Genomic DNA, 19959 nt, shown 5'->3' on the forward strand with positions numbered 1-19959 from the left:
TTGTTCACTATTTCATGTGCATAGTGTTGTGTATGCTTATTAAGGCATCCAAGAAAGTGAGCAAAGTAGGAATGAAGGACTAGGGCAAGCTTGAGGTTGCCTCATGGACTTAGTGATTATGGATCCCTACAAATATTATACTTTATTTGGCATATTGATAACTAAGAGCCAGCCGATAGAACGATGACACCTACATAATGAATAAAGCTTATCTTCCTGATTAATTTGATACATATAAAGTATGCTCGCTAATTAATAAAACACTTATCGATTTTAATAAAAACTAAAATAAAGTGAAACTTAGCAAGAGTCCATAGATCTTTCACATGACCTGAAAGCACTCTTGTAAGTTAGTATGTTTGTCAATCCCTAACTGTTGCAGATAAATAACTCCGGCCACTTTTTCCCTGCACTGAATGATATTGAATGTTATGACATCTCAGTAGTTACCCCCTCCCCCCATTTTCTAATTACATGATTTTTTTTTGGAAAACAACTGGGTGATTTTTGAAATTCACTTTTTTTTTTATTTATAAACTGACTACTCATAGCCAATCATATTCAATTTGGAAATCTGTTTGAAAGCCTTCAATGGTTGTAAAAATATGTAAGCCCAACTAACTTTAGATTCATTATGGCTACTGTTGAAGTTAGTTGTGCTGGTTGTGATACTGACTATTTCTCTTTTATAAACTCTTTCACTCTGATAACTTGGAATTTTTTAAATACTTGCAGTCTCACGGTGTTTTACCCATTGCAGTAACGTACCCAAACTGCAATTTACCTTGTACTTATGTAAGTGTTTACATAATAAAAATATGGAATGTTAGTCCATATATATAAAAGACTAAAACTAAAGAGGTCAACCAGATTGCTTGCAGGAATGTGATCAGACTAGAGACGCTAAAGATGACGTATACAATAAAAGTAGGCTAAGATAACATGCCGTCACCTGTAGTCATTCAATTGTTTATAAACATTAGTCCAAGCTCCCTGCTTGAGACAACTACCGCGACCTATAATTCAAACGGCCTACGTGATCTGTAGCGTGTCTCATTTGATTGTGTGTTCGTATGTAACTATGTCATCTGATTGTATGTTCATATGTTCGAGCTGCTGTCTGTTCCTTTATGACTAGTAACGGAGATGGTAGTACAGGCAGAAGAGAGTTAACTATCGTCATTAGAAGACCTGTACCTCTTTACCTAAGCTTTATCATATAGAGAGAATAGAATTAGCCATCATCATTGGCAGAAGCGATCAAGCTATCGTTATTAGAAGACTTGTACAATCATACCTGATCTTCACCATGTAAAACTTCAGAAGAATATATATATTTTTATACTTCGTGTTTTCTACAAGAACCTCCTCACCGAATCATCATGAGTTTAACACATCGTCGTCCTAACCAAAGAAGATAATACCGACTTCGTAAGTGATCTACAAACCCCAAGACACTCCATTGAATATGGAAGTGCAATACCAACCGACTTAGCGTAAGATTATCGCAAGTCTAACATTACCTCATAGGGCGCCTTATTATACAAGGCAACAGCCCTAAAAGTGGTGGCAGCAGGTGTACGTGCCTAAAAGTGGTTGGCAGCGTCACAGAAGAACTCTACAACGTCCTACGAAGAAAAACCAGAATAATAAATCATGTATCATAAGAAGTCAACGACGACGGAAGCAGCAGATTCTTCAAGCAACTTATTATCATCGTTTAGTGAGCGACTTCAGAAAACAACAAGAACTCTTTAACGACAACGAAAGCAAGAGATTCTTCAAGCAACTTAGTATCATCGTTTAGTGAATAACTTCAAGAAACAAACCCGACGTGTCCTTTTCCTATGGCAACGCAAGCTTCGTCTCTCATTAGAATCATTCAAGAAAACATCGTTAGTGAGCGTTTCCTGCACTTCAAGAAACAAACCTAACGCGTCTGCAGCATCGGATCTTCAAGGGTCGAATCATCGAAACAACGCGCACGGGGAAAACTCAAGCCAAACCAGGTCATCCGCTAAAGAGGAGGGCCAAGGGCACATCGTTATCGGAACACCGTGACTTCCCACAAAAGCAAGCTAAGTACAATTTTTTATTCATTTGGAGTAACTGAGTGTTTCCTTTGCAGGTCGAATTTCGTTATTCCTGTGGCTGAAGTTACGAGACATTCTTAATCTTACCTTTTTACAGAAATTATCTACATCATTGAGATTTCGCTACTGCGAATTTTTATCTTTGAGTGTCTGTTTCCAGAAGTTCTACTGAAATATCATAATCATATACTATGTTAATTTTATCATTTTGGGTGATTATTAATCCCTTACGTAACAAATCATATTAAACAGTGAATATGCGTTTACGCAGTGGACGTCTGTATTTATACAGATGCATGGATAGGGTCGTTAAGCACCGTAGTGATTAGAAAACACACAAAAACAAGTGGAACACCCGTTTAAATCTAGATAAATTAGAGGTAACACTATTTCGGGTCATGACAATAAATGCTCTTTTGCAAAGTCTCGATCGCAGTTTTAGCCTTGAGTTTTTTTAGTTATATAAAATATCGAACCTCAATGACTCAACTTAACTTTAAAAATATGGCTGGATTGCAAGGAATAACATGTCTGTAAAAAACTTTCATCAGGCTAAATGCGCTGACCAGGATCCCTAACTATTTCAAATTTTAGCAAAGAATGAAGTAAACAACAGCAAGTACAAACAATTAATATTGAATGCAGTAGAAATAACTTGTCTTAATAGTAATCGCTCAATTCCTAATAGTTCGTCATTCATACTTTCGCTGCTTTATACGTAACCAACAACAGAATGCAAAAAACACAAAATACGTTGTCGATGGTAATAAAGAGAAGGATCCTAATTATTACAAAAAGAAATAGGTAAACAGTAGCCCTAATTATCAGAATCAAACAAGCAAACTCGGTTACTGTGTCACCTAGTCAAGCGGTCAAGGTCAGTCAAAGCTGCCGAAGTGTTCAAAGCATGGCAAATTCCACACAATAAGCGACTCTAGCAGAGTGGGGAAAAGCGATGTTGGATCATACATGCCAATATCTTTTTGAATTAAAAAGGATTTTTCCTATGAATCACACGACCGTATCAAGTAATCAGAGCAGGTTCTAGTAATTTTAATACAATAAATTATTATAAGTAGTGGTGGATTAAGCCTAACTGTACGCGCCGTAAAAATTAGAATATCTTGTTTTATTTCTTTAGTACACGTAATATCCTGTATTTACGGACTCACCGTCTGTTGTTCGAACTTCCCTAATGAGAAGTCCGGATAAGCGAGCGCTTACAGATACCTCTATAGTTATAAAAAACATTGATCTGTATCTAGTGTAATTGTATGATATCACCTCCTGCAAAATAAGGCGTGTTTATCAAAGGAAAATCCTATAAACCTTCAAACATATTAAAATCAGTTTGAACAAAAAAAAGAGACAATTAATCAAATAATAACTTATATAAAGGAACTATACATTTGTCTCATAAATCGTAACATTGTTCAAATGACCCAAAAGAATTCTCCCACAACCGCAGTCGTAGTTTGCACGCAAAATCTCGAGAAGCATGCACCCTCGAATGTCTTAGTGCGTGTAAAAAGACTTTGCTGGGAAATGAAATTTTAATCCTTCCCGACACTCTGAAATATAACGATTTCCGCGAACAAAGCCCTAGACACGGTTGACTCGCAGCAACAAGTTAATATAGTAATCCACAAAAACCTATACATATAAATATCGCATTTTTTTATTGTTGCTAATTTTTAATCCCACCCAATCATTCGTGGATGAATCTCTCTTATATTCTATCTAAAGTAATATCAGTAAAGTCATTCAAGCAAGAGATGATTCAGCAGAAACTTTTTTTTATCTTTTATCTGAATACCAGGAAGTTTCTCCACTAGCGAGTGATTTCTGAGGAAAAAAACGGATGTAATTTAACACAAAATACGGTCTAAGGACAAACATAAAGCTATATACGTACCTTCGTATAGACTCTCAATGCAATTTCAAAATAGAGATAAATGACGAAGTTGAAAAATGTTAGTAACAGGAGTCATTAGGAAATCAAATAGCCCATATAATTTTTCCCTCAAACGCCAGAATAAATTATTTTTCACCAGCTTGGACTTACTTAAAAGCTTTTACCAGATACCATTACCTAAGTGATTGTACCTCATACACCGTTTTCAGCACACTCAGGGGACATTATCAATTTTTACGTATGTCTCCGGCTTACGTTGCGCCCCAATTACAATATAGTGTTTGGAGACTTTTAGGGGATACCCTACATGCTTATATGGTTGGTCTTATAATCTTTTCTAAATACCTTAGAAGTACATTCACATAAACTAGAGCTAGTGCTACAGAGACAAAGACAAATAATCTCAGAGTAAAGTATCTAAATGTGAGTTTTTAAAAACCGAACATGTTTATCTAGGTTTTATGTGTCTAGTCAAGGTCTTAAAGTAGTCCATGGTAAGGTGTCGGCTATTCATAACTTTCCGGTACCTATTAACGTAAAAGGGGGATACAGCACTTTGGCGCTGTAGTGGGTATTACAATCGTATGTAAATATGTAACTCTTCAATCATGACAGCTCCTTTAACAGATCTTACGAAGAAGAGCGTAGATTTATTATGGTCTAAAAAGCATCAACAGGCGTTCGATATCTCAAAAGCGGAATAATGCAGCTCACCTAACTTAAAAATCCCTGATTTAAATAAGGAATTTTTCTTTATTGCAACAGACGCCTCAGACCAAGGGGTAAGAGGGGTACTACTTCAGTAATATGATAAACAGTTCTTTCCTATAGCTTTTTATTCATGTAAACTAAAGCCCTCTGAAAGTAAATATGCAGTAATAGGCAAGGAAGGGCTAGGTATCTTTAACTCACTAGTACATTTAAGTTCATAATCTATGGCTATCTGATAAAGTCCCTACTGAACATGAGTCCTTTACCGAGTTTTTCAAAGGCTTTAATCACAGTCCAAAAGGAACTCGGTGACAAATGATCATTCAGGTCTTGGGAGCCAAGATAAGATATCTACCTGGGAAAGCAATTATCATAGCTGACGCATTATCGCGCCATCCCGCACCATACTGCAAAGAACCATTAATTAGACTAAAAGATATAGAAACATCCGTGCCTATTGTTAAAACCGTATCTAAACAAGAAAATTCCTTAACCCAAGAGATCGCGAGCATTGAATATCTGGGTTGGAGCGCAGAACTGTTACAAACTGAACAAAGCAAGAGTCAACAGACCTAACCCAAACAATAAACACTTCGAACGGAAACAGAGTCAGCAGCAATAAACACCAAACAATAAACACTTCGAACGAAAACAGAGTCAGCAGCAATAAACACCAAACAATAAACACTTCGAACGGAAACAGGGTCAGCGGCTAAGCAAAAACAATAAACACTTCGAGCAGAAACCCTAAAGCAAAAGTATATTTAAAGTATGTGTATCAGAATAATGTAATCAAATGTAATATTATATGTAGGTCTGTGACGAGGAAAACCTGAAGAACACAGCAGATGACTAACGACCAGGTAGTAGTAATAATCTCTTTCATACCAATCGTCATAAACTGGTTGCATTCCGTCATCCAGGGTTCCCTACTATGTCACAGAAAGCCAAATCACTATTTTACTGGCCTACAATGCTTACAGATATAAAAAGCACATAACTAATTGTAACACGTGTCATGAAAACAAGGGATACACTAAGACACCTGTCAGTTTAAGGGCCTATCCTGTGCCAAATCAATCCTTGAAAGAATATACGTAGAATTATTAACAGAATTACGAGTCTGACAGAGGGAATAAACACTTTTTAGTGTTAATAGTTCCTTGACACGTTATATAGAATTAATAGCACTAAAAACAAACACCGCAATTGAATGCGTTAGGAATATTTATGAGTGCTAAATCAGTAAACATGGAATTCAACACATGATAATCTGACTCGGGTGGTGTAAATCAATAATAATCTCCTTAACACGTTGTGTGAATTCCTATCCATTAAGAAAACCAATAGTATATTTTATCGCCCAGAGTCAATCGGTTTGGTAGAATAAGAGATAAATAAAAAAGTGTCATGTCTTACGAGTTACAACTCGTGATATTGGATCCGAACTGGATTATAGCGGTTCTCACGGTTTTAAATACCTTTATCATTCACATTTTGTATCTATAGAATTGATACCGCAAGTAGCCTTATACGGTACGCCGCTTAGAACCACTTTTCCACCAGTATTCAAGCCAAACCATTAATTTATCAAAATAATATATAAAAAAATATATAATAAATAAATATACATAAATATATAAATAAATAATTAAAAATAAAAAATAAAATAAATGGATACAAGTGGAGTCAATATAATACACTCCGTAAGAAGTCGGAAGGGTCACAAATTATAATAAAAAGGAATCACGATAAAATCAATAAGCAAAACGTAACCATAGGTTAATTAAATATCCAAATATATATGCGTAAAGATTTGAACTCTAACTTAACCCGCTTTAGTAATAAGACAAATAAGCTAAAAGTTCAAACACATATCAAAACCTACTGACATATTGTCTGTCCCGGTGATTTTATATTCGTAATCAAAAATAAATAAATAAATAAATAAATAAATAAAATAAAATAAAAGAGATTTTAAGTCAGGAAGTCTAGAAGTGAAAATGTTATCTATGGAATAATCCATAATGAATCTTATACAGGGCTAATAATATATATAGAATTTGTATGGAAACCTTTTTCATTAGTTTGAATAAGGAATATTTAATTTAACATAATTACATTCATTTACAATCGTGCAGATTTCCAACATGAAACTAATATATTGTTCAATTTTGGTACTGTTTTTTTTTCAGACATTCTTCTCGTGTGGGTCGAGTATTAAAAAAACAAAAAATTTATCCTAAAGTCGTATTTATTACAGCAAGTAACGTAACTCTTAGCTGGCTGAGAGCAATCTCCTGCCAAGTGTCGACGTCATCATTGCCGTATCAGCATTTGTTCCTTTTAACCTCAATAATCTGCTTACACAGGCTTCATCTGTGAGTGCCGTCTCTGCTTGCGAAGCAGATTGACTGGAGAAAGGAATGCTTAGCTCATGAACTTCACATGACATACCACATAACCTATTCTTATCCGTGTGTGCAATGCAATTTTAGTTAAGGACTTGCAATCGTTTTAAAATGAATAAACAAATTAAGCAAATAGAATTTCTATAACAACAAAATGAATTAATTTTTTTTTCTGAACCTCATAGACAATTAGAGTCAATAATTCAGCTTATGACATGGGTAAACGGACATTTAGAATTATCAAGTCATGGATATGAAATATTTACTTGCAACATTAGCTTATTACAATCCAAGTAAATCACATTCATGGGAAAATGTCACATTTTCTTGAAAAAACCCAAAGTTTATATAGAAATTAGTTACATAGTGGGTTCTTTCGTTGCATCTCTAGCCTATTAATAAAGTTTTTAAAATTAACCTCAGAGGATGCGCACGAGAAAATTGAATATGAAACTTTTGTTAGGGGCACATAGGATCAGATTTTATCACAACTTAATTTCAGTTAGCATAGAGAAACACAGAATCATGATTAATATTCTCTTTGACTCTTATGTTGCCTGGCAATCTTACAAATAGCTCCGTTTTCCACTTCTTTGTCTAGTAACTTACTACCAGTAATATCGAATTTTCTTTGGGATTCGTATTGATATCTGTTTATTTTTTATAATTATGGATATTTTTACAGTCCTCATAGACCTGGATAGGTTCACTCATTGTTAACGCCATGGATAAAAAAGTTTGTACAGCTGACTCTTTTGAATTCCAAAATATCAGCGAATTCATGTGGGTTAAGTCTGGTCTAAATGGCTCTCTCCCCTCCCCTGTATTTGGATGTCGTCTGAATTTACTTTGCCCTTGTGACAAGTATAATTTCACTTGCAGGCTGATTAATGGAACCTGTTACAGTATCCTGCAGTACGAGAGTTTCACATCGCAACTTAAAAAAATCGTTCGTCGCTGCGGACGACGGCAGTCGAGTAACAACCGCCTACAATGTGAAAGGAATAAGCACCATCATGGACTTCTTCGACCGACACCGCATCCCGTCGTTAATCTTGTTTTAATGCGGAATGCTCCTGCGGCTGTCGGAAATCGACTACAAAAGGGACATACTTCCGACAATTACGACCCGAAGGATATTCAACTCTACTTTGCTGGCGAAGGACTCGTGCTGGGGATGATTTTATTCATCGCGAACATAATCGTGTAGCTTAGGATGCAGAGAATAAGTATGAGCGCAAAATAGAACGTTGGACCCACCCAGGCAAATTTTCCCCTTGTTTTAACCATGTGAAATTGGCCCTTTCATTTGGCTATAGGTGGTTGTCTGGAACTGTGTAATGGACGAAAAGTTGTTCGAAAGCTAGTTAAATGTGAAGTAGTATAACCTCGGTCATGTATCCTATATATATAAATGATCATAAATAACAGAATCGAAATATATTTTTTGCGTGTACGCACTAGGAATCTATTTATAAATGATCATAAATAACGGAATTGAAATATATCTTTGCGTGTACGCAATAGGAATCTATTTAAAGTGCACATATATTAATCATAATTATATGAATCCATATACATATGTATAAACAAATCAGGTAGCCTATAATCAATCTGTTACCTTTTATCTTACCAATAACTGCAGTTATATATGAGTTAGTATATGGATTAATAAATCAGATATATAACATTTAGCATAAAAATCAATGAATCAATCAGCATAAACATTAATAGTTTTATCAATTCATATATGAAATTTTTTATCAGTTAAAATATTATTTTTATCATGTTAATCTTCATTCTATGCAATTGTCAGAGTACATTAGTATTTTCTGTAGCATATGTATCTTAATGAGATGAAGTGAAAAACTGTATCATTATATATCACGTGATCACTATTATTTACCAATATCATTGTTTTATATTTTATTACTTGAATCAATTCATGTACACCATGAATTTTTATTTTCTTATATATTTATATATATATATATATATATATATATATATATATATATATATATATATATATATATATTCACATAGTGTCTGTATCACACTCCTATAAGTCAAATGCAAGTCAAGTTTGAGTAATATTCAGTAGTTGGTTTTGGTAGCTGACCGAGCTAATGTAAGTGTTTACATAATAAAAATATGGAATGTTAGTCCATATATATAAAAGACTAAAACTAAAGAGGTCAACCAGATTGCTTGCAGGAATGTGATCTGACTAGAGACGCTAAAGATGACGTATACAATAAAAGTAGGCTAAGATAACATGCCGTCACCTGTAGTCATTCAATTGTTTATAAACATTAGTCCAAGCTCCCTGCTTGAGACAACTACCGCGACCTATAATTCAAACGGCCTACGTGATCTGTAGCGTGTCTCATTTGATTGTGTGTTCGTATGTAACTATGTCATCTGATTGTATGTTCATATGTTCGAGCTACTGTCTGTTCCTTTATGACTAGTAACGGAGATGGTAGTACAGGCAGAAGAGAGTTAGCTATCGTCATTAGAAGACCTGTACCCCTTTACCTAAGCTTTATCATGTAGAGAGAATAGAATTAGCCATCATCATTGGCAGAAGCGATCAAGCTATTGTTATTAGAAGACTTCTACAATCATACCTGATCTTCACCATGTAAAACTTCAGAAGAATATATATATTTTTATACTTCGTGTTTTCTACAAGAACCTCCTCACCGAATCATCATGAGTTTAACACATCGTCGTCCTAACCAAAGAAGATAATACCGACTTCGTAAGTGATCTACAAACCCCAAGACACTCCATTGAATATGGAAGTGCAATACCAACCGACTTAGCGTAAGATTATCGCAAGTCTAACATTACCTAATAGGGCGCCTTATTATACAAGGCAACAGCCCTAAAACTTATAGTGAAATAAGGCATAAATTCAGTTGTGGACGCCGCGCACGTGTTTTGAAAACTGAGTGTACACGCCAGTGTACTTACAGTGTAAGCCTATTCAAAGTCACATTTCTGGATAACATTCACTTTCCACCTTGGGAAATTGCTTTATTTGTTAATCACTGGCTTCAAAAAACCTGGAATCACACTACTATTATTCAGTGCTTAAAGTGGGCACACCGTACTAGTGTTGACTGGCGCAGCTTCTATTCAGAGGTTATGCAAAAGTGGCTTAACAGTCAAGAACCAATCAGTTGTCAAGGTTCTATTGTTGAAATCGATGAAACATTATTCGCTCGGAGAAAATATTAACACGGTCAACAATTAAGTCAAGTGTTGTTATCTGGTGGCGTTGAAAGTGTCCAAGAAAAACTTTGTCATTCCTCTTAATCAAGAAGAACAAGACAGAAGTGGTGAAACGATATATTCTTCCCGGATCGGTTGTGATCAGTGACGGTTGGGCAGCGTACCAGAATCTCGCTAACGAGGGTTTTTCGCACAAGGTTGTTAACCATAGTGAAGAATTCGTTAATCACACAGAGAGTAGTGCGCACACACAAAACATTGAAAGACTTTGGAGAGATACAAAGGAACGGGCTTGGAAACCAAGAAACAGATCCCAATCCCTAGAACAGTATATACTATTTAGGTATTTGTTCCTCGATCATTATAGCCAAAACCAGTGTCACCATAATTTTTTCATCGAAGTTGGCAAATTGTATAGACCGCACGGTGATCACCAACATCCTCAAGTAGAAAGTGAAGTCTAATCCAGTTCTGATACTGATTCGTAAGGTAAACCACAGTCAATGTTTTCAGTAAAACTTTACAATACTTGCACAGCCTATATTAACTGACTTTTGGGGGGTTCGGTCAGGTAACACGGCCTACTAGGTTAGGTTTGTTAGGTTAGTATGATAACATGGTAAAATTTTACAATACTTGCCCAGCCTGTATTAACCAACTTTTGAGGGATCCAGGGGCTTCCCCCCTGGTCAGGTAACACGGCCTACTAGGTTAGGGTAGGATAGTATGATAACGTTTATTTTCGGTTTCCTTCGCCCCCGGTCAGGTAACACGGCGTACTAGGTAAGTTATGGGGTTGGGTTTGTTTGTATGGTTTTCTATTCCTGGAAATGTGTTTTCCCAGTTAATTTTGATGTTTTCCTCAAATTTCACCCTCATTTCTGTTGGCAGTTTATGTATATTAGGTATCCCCCTTGAGGGAGGATATCTAAAAACGACAGAAATGAAGGTGAAATTCGTGCAAAACACATCAAAATTAACTGGAAAAACACATTTCCTGTTCCTTTGGGGTTTGTTCCTCTTTATCAATATTTACCCTTTCTAAGGGTTGGACCTGCAGCAGTTGACCTTCCCTGCAAGGAGTATTGAGCTGTGCACTTTGCAAAGGAAAAGGTTTGGGAATTTGAGAAGAAAGGCTAAAAAGCAACCACCATTGTTGTCAGGGGTAATACTCCTCTTTTGACACCTAGATCATTTTTGTTCCTTCCTTCCCAACCCTGCCATTCTTCTCTCTGCTCCTTCGACATGTACATCCCTGGCTCAGTTCATAGGGAGTACATACAAGATGATGGGCGACCAGCACAAACTGCCCTTTACTGGCTAATCAGGTATACTTGCTGGGCTTCCTGTTTCTTGTCACCCTATAACCCTATTTTGTTGCCTGCTTCCAGGATAACAAAGTTGCGGAGTGCTTGCAGAAGATGTAGCCCTCCATGATGTTCTGGAAGTCTTTCTTTTAATCATGGCTAAGCATTCTCTGATTTTGTTGCTGTTGCTGTTCCACCTACTAAGGACCTTATTACTTTTTAAGTTCCTTTAGCAGTTGCCATGCTTGTGAGAAATGCCCCTGTGGTAAAAAGTGCAGGCAATGCTCTGCTAACGTGCTCTCTATATACGATAACCAGTTCTCTTGCACCATGGTAGGAGTGAGGTGAAGGTCAGGTGTGAATGATTTGTGCGTCAAGTACAAGGCAAAACTGCAGCTATTAAATTATGTATATATTTCCTGAAAGTCAGTCTGGGCTTTTGAGGAAAAAAATATGTACAAATTTCAGATCAAGTTCTATTAATATCTCTTATTAAAAATTATTACCAAAATAAATACAGGAATAAATGTGAAAATTTCATGGCTTTATCTTTAAGTTTTAAAGTTTTCATAATAACAGGCAAATAAGGTAAAAAAAAACTGACTGCTCGAAATTACTCATTACACTTTGTCGCTCAGTAAATGTATTTCTAAGACATTCCTAGGCTAAATCTATTACAGATATCAAAGTTTCCAAAAATCATAGACTGTCACAGCTGTGCAGGATTCTAACTTTAAATAGGACTTACGTGGTGATATGATAGACATGAATGTAATTTCCACAAAGAAAAAACAAAGAACTTTGCTTGAAGCGGGGGTTAATTTAAATTACCGTACTTTTCCTGATCTCTATACCAAATGTACTACTGAAGTAGTGGCATACAGTAAGAGCCAATAATCCACCCCCCTCCCCCAACTCTGGAGGAATAATTTTGATATTTCTCTTATGTCACAAGCTAATATTTTACTTTACTGTGAAATGACATATGATTGAGGCCACACACAGGCATGTGGTGGGTTGCATGTTGCCTGTGGCCAAAGGTTCCCCATGCATGAGTTGTATGTCATTGCTTAAGTTTTGGTATGAAGAAGTAGTACCAAAATTTATAACATAATATTTTTAACCTAACTAGATGTAGCACGCTGGTCCTACTCTGCTTAACCCAATCTTAAATTTATGGCTTTTTGCTGGAGTTCAACCTCTTTATTAGATAAGGGGTGTTGTATAGGTAAACCAGGATTTTAAAACAGATGAAATGAACATCAAACATCTTACCCTTCAGAAAACTCATATTCCTCTTGTTTCAGAATGAACTGTGTTGTTTGAAACTATTAAATAACTTGCTTGATGATAATGGATGGCTATATCATCCCTTAGCATTATGGATGAAGAAATAGTAATAGTTGTTTGCTCATAATGACTAAAATATAACTGGAAACTGGAATGGAAGTGTTCCCTCATATGACTTAAATATAACTGGAAACTGGAATAGAAGTGTACCCTCGTATGACTAAAATATAACTGTGGAAACTGGAATGGAAATGTTCCCTCATATGACTTAAATATAACTGTGGAAACAGGAATAGAAGTGTACCCTCATATGACTAAAATATAACTGTGGAAACTAAAATGAAAGTGTTCCCTCAGATGACTTAAATATAACTGGAAACTGGAATAGAAGTGCACCCTCATATGACTAAAATATAACTATGGAAACTAGATGTGAAGGACTTGTTTATAGATCCCACTGATACTGCTCTTTCTGTAAGGGTATCCTGTGCAGGTCTGATCTTCCTTGTGAAGATAGTGCAAGTTGATCTCCATCGCCATCTAAATTCTTGGGGAAAGGGAAGGAATGCTAAAAAGTGTATGCTGGTATTTTCTTGACCATATACTCCCTTTTAAAACCATTGAATCTGTTATTACCAGACCCGACAAAGGGAAAGGAACAGTCTATAAAGAAAACATGTTGACTATCTTAAGAGACCAAGCTAAGTTCACTGAAATTGAAACACCCGATTTTCACAATATCACAGTAACTGAGGACAAAATAAACAGATTTTTACGTCTTCTAAAGAAAGAGAAAATTATACATGATAACACATACCTGGACTTGTTTGTCACCGGATCATCCTTTGGAGTTTTATATGGCCTCCCAAAAATACATAAAACCTAATACACCAATGAGACCAATTTTGGCATCATATAATACTTCTAATTACAAGCTAGCTAAATATTTGGTAACTTTTTTTAGAACCACTGACCAAAAATGATTTTACTTTCAGTAATTCTTACTCTTTTAAGGATAAAGTTTTATAACAGGACACTGCTTTGAAAATGGCCAGTTTAGATGTTGAATCTCTTTTTACTAATGTCCCTGTGGAAGAAACTATCGATATTATCTTAAACTTTTTCCTGAGCCAGATTCTGTTTTTAACAATATCAGTCGTTCATATTTTTAAATTTTTAGAACTAGTATTGCGGGACACTTCCTTTGTTTTTGACGGCAGACTTTATAAGCAAACGGACGGTGTAGCCATGGACTCTCCCTTGGGTCCTACTTTTGCCAACATCTTCATGTGCTCGCTGAAAGAACGCATGTTAGATGACTGCCCACTCAGGTTCCATCCACTCTTTTATGGTAGGTATATTGATGACACCTTCGCCTTATTTAAAAATGACTATGATATTGACTCCTTTTTAGCATATGTTAATACTAAACATAGTAACATTAATTTTACCTTAGAAAAAGAGGTGAATAATAAGTTACCTTTCTTAGACGTTCTTGTCACTAATTTTACCTTAGAAAAAGAGGTGAATAATCAGTTACCTTTCTTAGACGTTCTTGTCACTAGGGATGATGGCTCTTTTAACACATCAGTTTTTAGAAAGAAGACTTTTACTGGTCTAGGATCCAATTACTATAGTTCTTCTTGTTATGATTTTAAACTAAACTCTATTTTACTCTCCTCCACAGGGCGTTTTTTTATTACATCGAACTGGCAATCCTTCCACCAAGAAATTAGAGCGCCTCAGTGGCATGGTTGGTATGGTGTTGGCGTTCCATCTCGGCGGTCGCGGGTTCGACTCTCGGCCATTCCATTGAGGAGTGAGAGATGTGTATATCTGGTGATAGAAGTTCACTCTCGACGTGGTTCGGAAGTCACGTAAAGCCATTGGTCCCGTTGCTGAATAACCGCTGGTTCCATGCAACGTAAAAGCACCATACAAACAAACCAAGAAATTAGTTTCCTTTCTGGATATTTTACGAATAATTGCTTCCCACAGACCTTGTTTTATAAAAAGCTCCATATGTTTCTTAACAAACAATTTGCTAATGTCGCCAGACCCTGTACAGTACCAAAATTAGCTTTTTATGCCAAATTTCCCGTTTTTACATGATGACTCCTTTCGGAAAAAGTTTGCACAAATTGTTCATAAACATTACAATATGGTGCCATTAATCTGAAATTAATCCCAATAAACCCACTAACAATCGGTTCCTTTTTCAGATATAAAGATCGATTGGACCCTCTTGTGACCTCCAACGTGGTTTATAAGTATACTTGCCCTAAGTGCAACTCTGGGACATATGTCGGATCCACGAGGAGGTTACTGCGGGTCAGAATCGACTCTCATCGGGGATTAAGTTTCCGTACTGGCTGTAGGCTCTCCAATTCCGAACATTCTAATATAGGAAACCATTCACAAAACTGTAAAATATATGCATTTGCATTGCTTGTTTGGCCATATCATAGGACAAACAAGCAATGCATATGAACTGCCTATCCTAGAATCATTATTTATTAAACTACTGGTTCCCCAGTTAAATACCCAGACCTCCTCCACACAACTGTACCTGTGTTAACTTTTATTTATGTATTGTTATTCTGTCTTCTGCCTTCTTTGCATAAGGTTGGTAAGCGGTCTTTGATCTTGTTTTAGTTTCTGTGTCAGTGTGTTTTTTGTTATTTTGTGTTGCAATTTGCAAATGTTTTAGAGTAATTTTTAAAGGAATTTCATTTATTGTCTAACATATTCCCTGATGATGTAATAAAGCTATTACGAAACGTAGGAAATAATGAATTAAAATGAATTACAACGTTTCCAATGGTCCACCTTCCGGCTGATTTGCCCTACTGGCCGTCGCCTTCTTCTGTCTCCTGATATATATATATATATATATATATATAATATATATATATATATCTATATATATATATATATATATATATATATATATATATATATACATATATATGTATATACAGTAGATATAATAATAAAAGTTGCCCCATAAAAACACAAAAGAGTGTAGATTTTCTAGAGTTATATTTCAGAAAGTAATGGAAATACAAAGCTAAAAAATCTGCCCCACTTCGAAGGTTTCATGGGCAAATTTTATTATATGGAATTCTGCTATAACGGCAAAATATATATATATATATATATATATATAATATCTATATATATATAGATATATATATATAATATATATATAAATATGTATATATATATATATATATATATATATATATAATATATATATATATTTGCCGTTCCTAGCAGAATTCCATATAATAAAATTTGCCCATGAAACCTTCGAAGTGGGGCAGATTTTTTAGCTTTGTATTTCCATTACTTTCTGAAATATAACTCTAGAAAATCTACACTCTTTTGTGTTTTTATGGGGCAACCTTTATTATTATATCTACTGTATATACATATATATATACACACGCTCAAATACAAACACACGATGGTTCATAAATAAGTAATTATGTAAAGTAACCCGGAGCGTTCCTTTTGTTGGCGGGCGTTGATTGGTGCAAAAGCGGTTGCCAATTTAGAGATAATGTTGTTATACGCGAAATTCTAATCATTATGATAATGAGAGGCTGTGATAATGAAGTATCGGACCTCGTCGCAGTTCTGATTAGTAAGGGTAGAATCCCTACGCTTTAGTACAGTTTTTTTTTTTTTTTTTTTTTTTTTGTAACGAGCTCTTGATTCTGTATGATTAGAAGCATGAGTTTAGATGTATGTAACAGTTTCAACACATCCATGGACATATAGTGTATATATATATATATATATAATTATATATATATATATATATATATATATATATATATATGTATGATATATATATATATATATATATATATATATATATATATATATATATATATTCTCATGGAGTACTATATATGTATTTTACGCATGCATGAAGGCGGGTTAGGTGATGTAGGCCTTTTACCTAACAATTCCATTGCCCTGGTCCAAAGTCAGTTGTAGTGTGTCGCAGCAGCGATGGTATAGAGGGAGAATATGGGACTATAGCAACCTGACCTCGAATGACATATTAAGAGATGAAAGGTTAGAAATCTTTGGAGTCATCCTTTGGGGGTGGGGTTTGCTTGTGAAAATGAGCATTACCCAAGTACTTATGTGAATAACAAAGCAGTTATTTAACCTGAAATTGAAAGCTACATTCCTACCATAATGGTGGGTGACGAACCTGAAGAAAAATTGCCTTTCTTCTCTCAGATTTTAAAAGTTGGCCCCATTTTAGATCTAACAAATTGAGACTAACCTTTTATTTTCGGTGTAGTAAATACCTTATCTTTTATTTTATGGAATTCTGACTACTACGTGTACTTGTGTGTGTTTTTCTTTAATTTAATCTATGTGAGGTTTCTAGCTATTATCATTTAATAGATCTCATCCTTGTGTAACCATCTGGCGCATGTTAGGCCTAGTTCAGAAGTTGTATAATTAATTTAAACATGGCCGAGTAAGATAAAAACTTCTTTATGAAGTTTGTAATTCACTCATGCCAATATGAATTCTTAGGTTTGGCCAAAGAAGAAATTTTACTTGATGGTTTTTCAGGAGATTCGACTAAGTAAATAAATTGGAAAGTAACAAAAAGTGTCAGTGGTAAAAGCAGTGAAGTCAGTATAACGATCAAGAGCAGTAAACTGTATTAGTCTGTTGATGAGACCCGACGCTTATAGAGCAAACATTGGGTTGAAGTTATACTTGCAGAATACAAGCATAGCTGGGTCACAGTAAGACACGGAAACGAATAGGGGATTTCACTCATTTAGCTCCTTTGATGCTTTTGCTGCTAAACTAACGAGACTGGAGGAAGTTTATTCTTCTGTGCCGGGTTTGTTTGTCCGTCCATTCATAACTTTATTCTGTCCGCTCTCAAATCTAAAAAAAACTGCTGTGGATAGAGGTCTGCAAATTGGTATTTTGATCATCCGCCCTCTAGTCATCAGACATACCGAATTGCAACCCTCTAACCTCAGGAATTTCTATTTTATTCAAGGTTTAAGTTAACCATGGATCGTGCATCTGGCAGCACTTTCCGGAGGCATGGGGCGCATCCTCACTCTACCGTATCTGGTGAGCAACTGAAATGCTACCGATCATAGCTGATGATTTTATACAGCATTATGTTGTACAGAAAACTTGATTGCGCCCAAGGAACTTCGGCGCATTTTTTACTTTTTTTTCTCTCTCTCTCTACACAAAGGTGACACGTATGTGGGAGCGTTCCCTCCCGTTCGATCTTTTCCTCCCCCTTCCCTCTCCTCCTCCTCCTCCCTTTTCTCCTTCCCCCTCCAACGCAGTCCTACGAACATACGTTTTTATTTTAAAGGATACCTGAAGAAACGATATCGGTTCATCAACGAAGTTTAGCAATTTGTCATAAACTTGTATGTTTGATTTTTTCTTTCTTTTCATATACTTCGTTTTTTCTTTCCTTTCAGTGTATTTCAAGTCTTGTTTTTCTTGCTCTTGGTTAATTTTTCTTCTTCGTCTTTCACTTTGCCTTCATGCTTTTTTTTATAGAAAAATGGAAGGGTCATCAACCTGAATTTAGTGAAATTCAGTTTGTGATAAGTTTCAACATATTCATCCTAGTATTCTTGCAGCGTTTTATTTGGCTTGGACTCCGAGATGGGCAAATGAAATATGTTAACGAACTTCGCCCCGTAACTGTAAACTGGAATTCCAGGTTGAATGATTCAGGGAACATCGAATAAGGGAGAGAGACATCCACTTCTTGGAAGTGACAGGGATGAAAATCTGATAAGCTCTAAATATTCGGCTGACCCTTGAGTTGGTGATTTCCACGAAGATAGTATTTTTAGGACTGTGACCCCTGGCAAGTTATCTAGATTTCCCGACGATGGAAAAGGCAACTTCTTTGTTCCTTTTTTCAAGCTTACAGAGCCAAATAAATTGTTTTAAAAATTAGAAAGCATTTTGTAATGGTATTAGGATTGCCTTTTTAGACTTCTTTCCTTCCACCTGTAATGACGCCAGTTTAATGTGAACGCATCAGTCAAGCAATCCTCTTTCCTCTTCCCTTGGAAATGCAGGGCTTATGATATTAGATGGCCTATCCCGCACCTCCCAAGTCCTTTAAAAGGATTGGATCCTTTTAATGCCGGAAGTAGGGGTGGAGGGGGGGGATCTGCCAGCCATTTCAGGGGATTTGCTTCAGAGAAGAAGAAAAAAGGCGATTAAACTCATCTTTATCTTTCCCATTATTCTTCTCCGCGCTCATTCACTGATTCTATTTGGTTTCCAATCGTCGCTGTGATCTACTACTGCTTCCACCGCACTCCTAAGGTCTTTTTGCGAGTTTCAGTATCCTGCAGTGGTCTTATGCGTAGAATTTGCAAAGCATTCATTCGTGGTTACCCCATCCAACTTGTGACCAGACCCAATTTCTTCCATTCCCCTTTGTTTTCTTATTTTTCTTCGGCTTGTCTTTTATTTAGCACCTCCTCCTTCGCTTCCTCATGACGTTCTACTCCCAAATGTTCTTTCAGCGAGAACAGTTGAAGAACGATCCTGTTTTTCATTGAGAGAACAGTGATTTGGGATTTACACTGTAATTGCTGCCTCCTTTTATATCTTTGCCAACAAAGTAGGGATGAGGTAATGTTTTTGCCAGTGTGCATTGAAATGCTTAGAGAATTAGTTAATAAATTTTAAATACTTAGAGAATTAGTTAACAGATGTTAATCTTAAGACAGTCATTAATTTTTGGTGGACATCCATAAACATTGACGATTTGTCGCAATAGAAGCCACGACAAGTGTTCATCAATATCAAACAAAACCTTAACTGGAGGCAATCACTCAAGACTGTTTTCATCAGAGTTCGTTCGTCTGTTCTCGTGATATATACGTATAAGCAATATTGTTTTTTTTTCAAATGTTTATTTATCCTAGAATGTTTTTTTTAGCACT

The sequence above is a fragment of the Macrobrachium nipponense genome, chromosome 21 (genome assembly GCF_015104395.2).
Source record: "Macrobrachium nipponense isolate FS-2020 chromosome 21, ASM1510439v2, whole genome shotgun sequence".
Lineage (NCBI taxonomy): Eukaryota > Metazoa > Arthropoda > Malacostraca > Decapoda > Palaemonidae > Macrobrachium > Macrobrachium nipponense.